This window comes from Capricornis sumatraensis, chromosome X (genome assembly GCF_032405125.1).
Source record: "Capricornis sumatraensis isolate serow.1 chromosome X, serow.2, whole genome shotgun sequence".
NCBI classification, from domain to species: Eukaryota; Metazoa; Chordata; class Mammalia; order Artiodactyla; family Bovidae; genus Capricornis; species Capricornis sumatraensis.
The window spans coordinates 52,246,643-52,259,150 of record NC_091092.1 but is presented as its reverse complement, the minus strand read 5'-3'; the positions used below and the strand labels follow the sequence as shown (position 1 = coordinate 52,259,150).

General features: G+C 39.1%; 1 pseudogene; it reads right to left on the bottom strand.

Annotated features, from left to right (window-relative positions):
- Positions 1–377: 377 nt before the first annotated feature.
- Positions 378–1,270, bottom strand: LOC138070664 (centromere protein O pseudogene; annotated as a pseudogene).
- Positions 1,271–12,508: the final 11,238 nt, after the last annotated feature.

Here is a 12,508-nt window from a genome sequence, read left to right as displayed (position 1 = left end):
TCATGCTACTGGAAAGTTCCTTCCAGAGCCCTAGTTCTTATCAGCCCTCTTCCACCCAGAGAGGCCATGGCCACTGTGAGTAGGAAGGGCTGCCAGAGGTGGAACAAGGCTGTTGCCTCTGTGCCTGGCTGGGAGCACAGGCGGAGAAGCTCTGCTTCAGATGAGGGTGGCTCGCTGGCCACCACTCGCTCCACAGCTAGAACCTGGAAGCAGTGCTTTTCACTCTGAAGACCTGCTTGTCTGTGGTCCGAGTTAGGTGAAATGGCTCTTGTCCTGATAATCTTGAAAAGTTCTTCTGGAACCCCAGTCACCTTAGTCATGGGAGCAGAAAGTGAAATATTTCCTTTTACTTCTGATGTGTTCCCAAAGAAAATATTCTAGGAGACCAGGCTCATATCCAGCTTTTATCCTTTTTTTGCAAATGAAGTAAACACCTGATGTAGGGGCTTCGTAAAAAAAACAGATTTTCATGGGCTGGTCGCTGTTCTTCCCACATTCTGGGTAATGCTTCTGTCCCTTGAGAAGTAACAGTGACGTCAGTTGGAAGGGTTGTCGTGAGGTCCTTATACAGCAGTCTAGCACAGAAGGGGAAGGACTGACCTTCCGGCTTCACTTTGTGAGTAAATGACAGCAAGTTGCACAATGAGTTTCTCTGCAAAGGCCCCACAAGAAAGGCTGCAAAGTCACTCTGAAGTCGATCTGCCTGGTACTTCCTCCCTGAGTAAGCATTTAGGTATTCTCAGAGAACAAACAGGAAGTGCTGAGTATTAGTCTGTAGGTATTTTGCAGATATCTCTTCTAGGGGAATGAAGACTGGCACCAAATGGTGATGTATCCAAAGTGGTTTCTCCATGACAAGATCCACAATGTAGGAATCCAGCAGGTTCCCCTCAAAAGCAGTGCTGATGCAGACACATACTCCTTGGCTGGTCAGCTTCCCGCTGATCCCTGTAAAACGATATGCCTATAGAATGGCTCTCATATTTTCCTGTTTTCTCTCCAAAATTTCTTGCTCACTAATCTCTAATGTTTGGTCAGGCTCTACATTGGCAGTAGATGCTTTAACTCTGGCTTGATGCTGTTTCACTTCAGCCCTCAGCTTATCTCGCAGATGTTTCAGTTCATGAATCCTGGCTTCAAGAGCCTGTGCATTCTGTGGCTCTTCCAATTTTTTATGGGATTTGCTCACTTGAGTCTCTAGTCTTTCCAAGTGAGCTAAAACACCTCCGCGACACTCACCGTCTTGTCCTAAAGTATTTGCCAGCTCCATCTCCTCCTCAGATTTTCAAAGGCCTTCCTAGAAAAGTTGTCACTGTAATTGAGTTATCCTCCAGGTCCCTGCGCACTGCCATGGCACCATGCCTCTGGATCCCCTCTCTGGGTTTCCTCGCACATGGAAGGGGCTGTTAAGAAGCCTCTCAGCCTTCCACGCTGGTCAGAGCCCCGTCTGCCACTGGGTCTGGCTTTCCCTTTATCACCTCTCCTCTTGCTCACTCTAGTCAGGGCCAAGAATTCCCGCCATCCTCGGCTTCAAAATCAAGCTAAGAATCCAGAAAGAGAATTCTTAAAAAAAAAAAAAAAAAAAGCCTTTACTACTCTCAATCTGTTAGATCTCTTATATTTTGCAGGAATTGAGCTTCCCAATCATGAGGCAGGCCTGTGAAGAACTTCCTGTAGTAAGAAACTGAGATCTCTTAATAATAATATAAATACTTCTGGGAATAGACACCTCCTTTCCCCATAATAAAAAGAAAAGAAAGAAGCCTCATGAGAGACCTCAAGCCAGAGGCATTCAAGTAAGCTTTGACTAGATTCCTGACCCATAGAAAATGAGATATTAAGTATTTGTTATTTTAATCTGCTATATTTTTGGTAATATGTTATACACCAATAGCAAACAATACAGGCACACAAGAAATAAAAGTTGGAAGCTTTTCTGTTCTTCAGTTCAGTTGCTCGGTTGTGTCTAACTATTTGCAACCCCATGTACTGCAGCACACCAGGCTTCCCTGTCCATCACCAACTCCTGGAGCTTGCTCAAACACATGTCCATCGAGTTGGTGATGCCATCCAACCATCTTATCCTTTGTTGTCCCCTTCTCCTCCTGCCTTCAATCTTTCCCAGCATCAGGGTCTTTTCCAAGAAGTCAGTTCTTCACTTCAGGTAGCCAAAATGCTGGAGCTTCAGCAACAGTCCTTCCAATGAATATTCAGGACTGATTTCCTTTAGGATTGACTGGTTCTTAACTTTCTGTTCTCAATTTTAAATTTAAAAGGCGGAAAAAGTGGTGGGGGTGGAGTCTAGTGAGAGCTAGGTCCAGAGAACTTGGACGCTTGACTGGAGCTAGAAGTTTAAAGAGACCCAGCATTGCCAGAACCTTAGTAAGAAGGAAGTGGCCTTTATTCCCTCCTGCCTTCCTATCTCCTACCAGTGCCACCCACTGATGGAAACAGAGTTGAAATGATACAGAGCTGAGGAATAGAGCAAGAGGCAGAAGATGGATGTGGATGGAGAAGAGCCAGTACCGGCATCATATGTACAATACACTGAAATATAACTACCTGCTCAGATTGAGAAAATAAAGCTATCTTATTGTAGAAAGTGAAGTGAAGTGAAGTCACTTAATCGTGTCTGACTTTTTGCGACCCTGTGGACTGTAGCCTACCAGGCTCCTCTGTCCATCGTATTTTCCAGGGAAGAGTAATGGAGTGGGTTGCCATGTCCTTCTCCAGGAGATCTTCCCAACCCAGGGATCAAACCTAGGTCTCCCGCATTGTAGGCAGACGCTTTACCATCTGATCCACCAGGGAACAGGAAGAAAAAAATAGCATATTATAAAACTTCTTATTAAAGCATGTTTCCTCATACTTTCTAACATTTATTGGTTTCTGTTATTAAAAAATTAATTACAAAATTAAAAAAAAAGATTTTCCTTGAAAAATCTCTACCTCTAAACCTATATAACATAATAGGAAATGTTCAGAAATTAAAATTTGTTGTGAAAAAAAAAAGAAACTTTTAAAAGAATATTCTGGAGCATGACAAGTGGGAAAGTCTTGAATTGCCTCAGAGACAAAGCTTCCTTTGAATTTCAAAGATTTGTAACATTTCTCATGTAGCAACAGGAAGCTTGGGATTTTTGCCAAATTTTCAAAACAGTCATTGCTGTGTTTGCAAAAAATTTGTGATACTAACCTGAAATGATGTGAGTACTCAAACAAAAAAAGTTTCACAAACAAAAATAATGCTTTCTATTCTTTGTAGGATTACTTCTAATAGGAGAAAATGAGAAGAAACTTAAAAATCAAACAATAGTAATATTTCAAAATGAATTTTGGCTAAAGAAAGCGTATTACAATCAGGAGTGTATGCTTCAACAAAGTATATTCGGTACCATGGTGTAGGCATAGGCCTGAATGCAGTGGGCTATGAATGCCATGGAAATTAAAGATGAATATTGAACAAATGAGTGTGACTGTTTTATAGACCTGGCCTCTACACAAGAAGAAAGATCATGGAGGACTTAAATGGGAAAGTAAGCATTTTTGGTTTTAGGAAAAGAACGTTAAAAGTTTTTAATATAATGGTAAAGAGAGAGTAATAGGTAAAAAAGAAGTGGAAAACTGGATTGGAAAGACACCCACACGGGTATAGAAGGAAAGGGTTAAGAGAAAAACAGACAATGTCTGGGAAAGGAGGAAAGGAGACAGAAGTGCAGTTCAGCCCCTGCAGATTTCTTCTGTAGCAATTCTGGATGAACATCTTAGATCTCAAAGTGGAGAAAGAAAGCATCTGGATAGATTAAACTTTCATGCTGAATTCATGAAACAGAAGGACAAAGGGCCAAGGAGTGGAGAATAATAATTAGAAAGACAGGCAATGAGATGATGGATTGTGTAATATGTAAATGCAAAGTATGAAAGAACTGGAAAGTTAAGCAAGTATGACACATGATGGATTGAACAGGAATTTAAATTGCAGCATAATCTGTTCTGAGAGATTATAAGGATTAGGTTGTTGAACATTTACTAACATGTACTAATCTGATGGATGATATTTAGAGATTATCAGTGGAGTGAAGGAGTTCAGATAAGTGAAAACTACAGTGTTGTGTGGACACAGCATTCCTTGGATAATGACAAAGCTTAAGGCAGAAAGGAAGATGGGATAAGTTACCAGACTTCAAAAGTGAGGAAACATTGACCAGAATGTTGGTAGATGAGCATAACAAGGATAAATATAGAATGGTGTTGCCAGATGGTGCTGTCAGAGTCGGACACAACTGAGTGACTTCACTTTCACTTTCATGCATTGGAGAAGGAAATGGAAACCCACTCCAGTGTTCTTGCCTGGAGAATCCCAGGGACAGTGGAGCCTGGTGGACTTTCATCTATGGGGTCGCACAGAGTCAGACACAACTAAAATGATTTAATAGCAGCAGCTGTCAGAGTAGTAGTTGTTCTACATTTATTCAGTTAGACAGTTTTTATTGAGCTCCATGCTGCAGTTTGTGCGGTCACAAAGTATCAGACACGACTTATCAATTGAACAACAATGATAAGGATGGGCTTCCCAGGTGGCTCAGTGGTAAAGAATCCACCTGCCAATGCAGGAGATGTGGGTTTGATCCCTAGATTGGGAAGATTCCCTGAAGGAAGGCATGGCAACCCACTCCAGTATTCTTTCCTGGAGAATCCCATGGACAGAGGAGCCTGGTGGGCTACAGTCCAATGGGTCACAAAAAGTCAGACACAACTGAGCACACACCCATGATATGCATAAACATTGGGGATCCAATCTGTGTAAGATATTCACTAGACACTTAAGATGTTAAGCAACTAGTAACCAGGATATATATTAGGAATAGCTTATACTGCACATATATAGAGACAAAACTATTTGAAGGACAATTTTTTTTTAAAGGAAAGAAACATATGCATGCAAAGGAATTCCCTGATGCTCCAGTGGTTAGGACTCCACCAAGGGCCCAGGTCCAATCTCTTGTAGGGGAACTATTAAATTGGTGCAAAAGTAATTATGATTTTGCATTGGTGAAATTTGCCATTTGATATTGGAATACATTCTTAAATGTGGTTATGCTATACATCATTTTAAGGCACATTTCTTGCTTTATGTTTTTTTTTTTTTTTTGCTAGTGAGTTAATATTTGCTGCATAATTTATATTTATTTTAGACTAGGGAATCGGTGTTAGACAAAAAGCAAATTTGAGTGATTTTCTTATTCTGGTCCAAAATGGGTGGTAAAGCAATTGAGACAACTTACAACATCAACAAAGCATTTGGCCTAGGAACTGCTGATTCAAGAAGTTTTAAAAAGGAGACAAGAGCCTTGGAGATTAGAAGCACAGTAGCCAGCTATCAGAAGTTGACAACAACCAATTAAGAACCATCATCGAAGTTGATCCTCTTACAACTACATGAGAGCTTGCCAAAGAACTCAACATTGACCATTCTACAGTTGTTTGGATTTGAAGAAAATTGGAAAGGTGAAAAAAAACTCAATAAGTAGGTGCTCCAAGAGCTGACAAAAACCTAAAAAAATCGTTATTTTTGAAGTGTCATCTTCTCTTATTTTACACAAAAACAATGAACCATTTCTCGATTGGTTTGTGATGTGCAATGAAAAGTGGACTTTATATGATAACTGGTGATGATTAGCTCAGTGGTTGGGCCAAGTAGCTCCAAAGCACTTCTCAAAGTGAAACTTGCATGAAAAAAATATTCATGGTTACTGTTTTGTGGTCTGCCGCTGGTCTGATGCACTACAGCCTTCTACATCCCTGCCAAATCATTACATCTGAGAAGTATGATCAGCAAATTGATGAGAGGCACCGAAAACTTCAATGCTTGCAGCTGGCATTGGGCAACAGAAAGGCCCACTTCTTCTCAATGACAATGCTGGACCACACATTGCACAGCCAATGCTTCAGAAGTTAAGTGAATTGGGCTACAAAGTTTTGCCTCTTCCTCTGTATTCACCTAACTTCTTGCCAACTGACTACCACTTTTTCAAGCATCTTGACAACTTCTTGCTGGGAAAATGCTTCCACAGCCAACCAGCAGGAGGCAGAAAATGCTTTCAAAGAGTTTGTCAAATCCGAAAGTACGGAATTTTACACTTCAGGAATAAACAAACTTATTTCTCATTAGCAAAAATATATTGATTTTAACAGTTCCTATTTTTATTCATGAGGATGTGTTTAAGCCTAGTTATAATGATTTCAATTTCACAGTCCAAAACCGCAATTACATTTGCACCAACCTAATGCGCTCCTGTAAGCCACATTGCTTAAAAAAAAAAAAAAAAAAAGAAAAGAAAAGACAGAAAAAAGAAAGAAACACATGCTAAGACAACTGATATCAGTAATGTTCTTAGGAAGCAGATTCTAAGAATGGAGATATAGAGTTTGGCCACTCCCAACTGGCGGGCAAATCACTCGTTGTAGATTGCATGTTAATATCCCCTGGAATGTTGAAGTAGTTATTCATATGTGGTCAACTTAGAGGAGGTCCAAGTGAAAGGGAATTTATTGGCTTATGCAATCTCTCTGGCATTTAAGAAAAAAGGGAGAAACTGTAATAAGATTTGTGAAATATGGTGGTCATTGTTCAGGGCGGGTGACACTTTGCAAAGAAAAAAAATAGCATTCTGTTCAATCAATCAAGTTCTGTACAATCAATCACCAAATGAAAGCACAATATAAGTTAGATGGCTCCTTTTCTGTTAGTTGCTCAATCATGTCTGACTCTTTGTGACCCCATGGACTGTAGCCCAGCAGGCTGTTCTGTACATGGAATTCTCCAGGCAAGAATACTGGAGTGGGCTCCCATGCCCCTCTCCTTAGCAGTGTGTAAAGAGACTCATCTGCTACCACAGGTCTGACAGAGCTAAAGATCAGACTCAGGACTTAATTGCTCCAATCACCATAATTTCAGAAAAAATGTTGAATGGATTCTTATGCTGGGAAAGTGGCCTGTGCCCAAGTCAAAGCTCTAAAATGTAAAGAGTTGGAAGCTGGAATATGGAATAGTGATACTTGTGTAAATGAATTTGAGAACCTCTAACCTCCAGAATTTCTTCAGTCCTCAGCCTATAGAATTGGTTCATGGTGTCATTAAAGAAGAACTTCCTCGCTTGCCTTTTTACCATGCAGAGGACCTTTATACTGTGCAGAGGACCATAGTGTTATGTGTTCTCTTTGAACACATATCCCTGTGTCCACAAAATCAATATCTATATTCAAATCTGTGCATGGACCCTAGAACTAATAAGTAAGCATAAGAAAGTTGCAGAATACAAGGTAATTTCCAAACTAGGTACACCATTTTACATCTCCACCAGCAATGCAAGGTATTTTTAGTTTTTCCACATCCATGCTAACACTTGTCATTATTCATTTTTTTCCCTTAATGTTTGTTTTATATTGGAGTATAACTGATTAGCAATGTTGTGTTAGTTTCAGATGTACAACAAAGTGATTCAGTTATACATATACATGAATCTATACCTTTTCAAATTATTTTCCCATTTAGGTTATTAAAGAGTATTGAGCAGAGGTCCCCACGCTATATACAGTAGGTCCTTGTTAGTGATCTATTTTAAGTATAGTAGTGTATACATGTCTTTCCAAACTCCCAATCTATTTCTCCCCCTACCCTTTCATCTTAGTAACCATAAGTTCATTCTCTAAGATTGTTTCTATCTTGTAAATAAGTTCATTTTTATTGCTAATTTTTAGATACCACATTTAAGCAATATCATATGATGTTTGTCTTTCTCTCTCTGACTTACATCCCTTAGTATGATCATTTCCAGGTCCATCCACACTCTCTGACATAAATCATAGCAATATCTTTTTCAATCCATCTCCAAGAGTAATGGAAATAAAAACGAAATTATACAAATGGGACCAAAGTAAACTCAAAAGCTTTTGCACAGAAAAGGAAACCAAAAACAAGTGAAAAGACACCCCAAAGAATGGGAGAAAATATTTGCAAATGATGTGACCGACAAAGGATTAGTCTCCAAATTTTACAAATAGCTCATACAGCTCAACACCACAAAAACAAACAACCCAATAAAGAAAAAGAAATGGGCATATCTAAATAGACATTTCTCCAAAGAAGACATACAGATGGCCAAGAAGCACATGAAAAGATGTTCATTGAAATATAAGTCAAAATTATAATGATATAGCACCTCACACCAGTCAGAATGGTCATCATCCAAAAATCTACAAACAATAAATGCTGGAGAGGGTATGGAGAAAGAGAACTCTCCTACACTGTTGGTGGGAATGTAAATTGGTACAACCACTATAGAGAACCACTATATAGTATGGAGAGTCCTTAAAAAACTAGGAACAGAACTACCATATGACCTAGGAATTCCACTTCTGGGCATATATCCAGAGGAAATCATAATTCAAAAAGATGCATGCACTGTAAGGTTCATTACAATATTGTTTGCAATAGCCAAGACACAGAAGCAACCTAAATGTACATTAATAGAAGAATAAAAAAGACACAGTACATATATACAATGGAATATTACTCAGCCATTAAAAAGAATGGAATAACATAGTTTTTATAAAATTACTTCCACGTAGTGGGTGTGAAGAGGATCTCATTGTGGTTTTGATTTGCATTGCTCTAAAGACTAGTGATGTTGAGCATCTTTGATGTGCTTATTGGCCATTTGTATATCTTCACTGGATAAATATTCAAGTCTTTTCCCGTTTTATGTGTTACAGGCATGTCTCATTTTATTGTGCTTTGTAGATATAGTGGGCTTTTTATTTTACAAGTTGAAGGTTTCTGGCAATCCAGAATTGTTGAATGATAGCATTTTTCTAGAAATAACATATTATTTAAATCAAGATATGTACATTTTTTCAACATAATGCTAGTGCATACTTCATAGACTACACTATAGTATAAACATATAGTATATGGAGTAAAGGAAATATACCCATCTGAATGCAGAGTAGAAAAGAATAGCAAGGAGAGATAAGAAAGCCTTTCTCAGTGAACAATCCAAAGAAATAGAATGGGAAAGACTAGAGATCTCTTCAAGAAAATCAGAGACACCAAGGGAACACTTCATGCAACGATGGGCACAATAAAGGACAGAAATGGTATGGACCTAACAGTAGCAGAAGATATCAAGAAGAGGTGGCAAGAATAGGCAAAACAACTATACCAAAAAAAGATCTTCATGACCCAGATAACCACAATGGTGTGATCACTCACCTAGAGCCAAACATCTTAGACAGCGAAATCAAGCATCGCTATGAACAAAGTTAGTGGAGGTGATGGAATTCCAGCTGAGATATTTCAAATCCTAAAAGATGATGTTATGAAAGTGCTGCACTCAGTATGCCAGCAAATTTGGAAAACTCAGCAGTGGCCACAGGACTGGAAAAGGTCAGCTTTCATTCCAGTCCCAAAGAAAGGCAATGCCAAAGAATGTTCAAACTACTGCAAAATTGCACTCATTTCACAAGCTAGCAAAGTAATGCTCAAACTCTCCATGCCACGCTTCAACTGTACATGAATCGAGAACTTCCAGAAGTTCAAGTTGGAGTTAGAAAAGGCAGAGGAACCAGAGACCAAATTGCCAACATCTGTTGGATCATATAAAAATCAAGAGCATTCCAGAAAAACATCTACTTCTGCCTCATTGACTATGCCAAAGCCTTTGACTGTGTGGATCACAATAAACTGTGGAAAATTCTGAAAGAGATGGGAATGTCAGACCACCTTACTAGACTCCTGAGAAACATGTATGCAGGTCAAGAAGCAACAGTTAGAACTGGGCATGGAACAATAGACTGGTTCCAAATAGGGAAAGGAGTACATCAAGGCTGTATATTGTCACCCTGCTTATTTAACTTATATGCTGACTACATCATGCAAAATGCTTGGTTGGATGAAGCACAAGCTGGAATCAAGTTTGCAAGGAGAACTATGAATAACTTCAGATATGCAGACGACACCACCCTTATGACAGAAAGCGAAGAGGAACTAATAAGCCTCTTGATGAAAGTAAAAGAGGAGAGTGAAAATACTGGCTTCAAACTCAACATTCAGAAAACTAAGATCATGGCATCTGGTCCCATCACTTCATGGCAAATAGATGAGTAAACAATGGAAACAGTGACAGGCTTTATTTTCTTGGGCTACAAAATCGCTGTAGATGGTGACTGCAGCCATGAAATTAAAAGATGTTTACACCTTGGAAGTAAAGCTATGACCAGCCTAGACAGCATATTAAAAAGCAGAGACATCACTTTGCCAACAAAGGTTTGTATAGTCAAGGCTATGGTTTTTACTGCAGTCATGTACAGATGTGAAATTTGGACCATAAAAAAATGCTGAGTGCTTGTTCATTGCAGCACTATTTGCAATAACTGGAGTGTGAAAGCAACCGAGATGTCCATCGACAGATGAATGGATAAAGAAGTTTTGATTCATATACATAATGAAATGTTACTCAGCCATAAAAAGGAACACATTTGAGTCAGTTCTAATGAGGTGGATGAACCTAGAACCTATTATACAGAGTGAAGTAAGTTAGAAATAGAAAGATAAATATGGTATACTAATGCATATATACAGAATCTAGAAAAATAGTATTGAATAATTTATTTTCAGAGCAGCAATGGAGAAACAGAATAGAGAGAATAGACTTATGGACATAAGGAGAGGGGAGGAGAGGGTGAGATGTATGGAGAGAGTAACATAGAAACTTACATTGCCATGTGTAAAATAGATAGCCAACGGGAATTTGCTGTATGTCTCAGGAAACTCAAACGGGGGCTCTGTATCAATCTAGATGGGTAGGATGCGGTGGGAGATGGGAGGGAGGATCGAAAGGGAGGGAATAAATGTATACCTATGTCTGTTTCATGTTGAGGTTGGACAAAAAAACAACAAAATTCTTTAAAGCAATTATCCTTCAATTAAAAAATGAGTTTTTTTTTTTTTAAAGCTGCACACCAAAGAATTGATGCTTTTGAACTGTGGTGTTGAAGAATACTCTTGAGAGTCCCTTGGACTGCACGGAGATCAAACCAGTCCATCCTAAAGGAAATCAGTCCTGAATATTCATTGGAAGGACTGACACTGAAGCTGAAGCTCCAAAATACTTTGGCCACCTGATAGGAAGAGCCGACTCATTGGAAAAGACCCTGATGTTGGGAAAGATTGAAGGCAGGAGGAGAAGGTGATGACAGAGGATAAGATGGTTGGATGGCATCACTTACTCAAAGGACATGAGTTTGAGTAAGCTATGGGAGATGGTGATGAGGGAAGCCTGGTGTGCTGCAGTCCATAGGGTCACGGAGTCGGACATGACTGAGCTACTGAACTCACTGACTAACCCTCCCTCATCCCCTGCTCTGCTCTCTATGATGTACTGGCTGACACCCACAGCCTGTAATTTGTAAGCTCACTTACATTTTGTTGCCATCTTGGTTCAGCCAACTGATGGCACCAGCAGGAGATTACAATGCAGATGAATGAAGCAGCTAGAGTTTTTCTCCTTTTTCCTCTAGATCAGGTGGCTCTCGTTCCATGGCTACATTTTCTCCATGGCTTCAACTCCCCTAAGACTGGCTCACCATGCCTCCAGATCCTATTGAAGGCAACAATTAGACTCCAATAATACTACCATCTTTCTTTTTCCTCTCAGGCTAAAGGTGGGAGTGACTTCCTCAACTTGCTAATTGTTGGGTTCCCCACTTCTCCCTTGTTCAGCTTTTCTATATGTTGTGAACCTGATCCCCTACATTAAATTCCCTGTGTTATATATTTACTGTAGCTTCTATTTGCCTGGATAATCCCTGACTTTAACATGTGTGACCAATCATAGTGACAGATTTTCTAGCATTAAACTTATTCACCTTCATGGGATAAACCCAACTCAGTCACTGATAGTCAAATATGTTTGTGTCTGTTATAATTAATAACCCAAAACCAAACACCCCTGGATCATGAAACCTCCTCTTAATATTCTCTTTTGTCCTCTTTAAATCCTACACAAAATGTTTTTACACACTTTACTGTGTGTATATATACACATACATATATAGATTATAATAGCATAAGTAATAATGATATATTCAACTTGCAAAATATTTAAGCAGTACATATGAAGCTATATAATACTATCTGTATGCTACAGCTCGAGTGATACTCAGTGAGAAATGTAGTTTTCAATAGATGTCTTAGAAAATATATATATAATTTTTTTATGCATGAGACTGGATGCTTGGGGCTGGTGTGCTGGGACAACCCAGAGGGATGGTACGGGGAGAGAGGAGTGAGGGGGGTTCAGGATGGGGAACACGTGTATACCTGTGGCAGATTCATGTTGAGGTATGGCAAAACCAATACAATATTGTAAAGTAATTAACCTCTAATTAAAATAAATAAATTTATATTAAAAAAAGAAAACAAGAAATATTTAGAACAGATAAATAC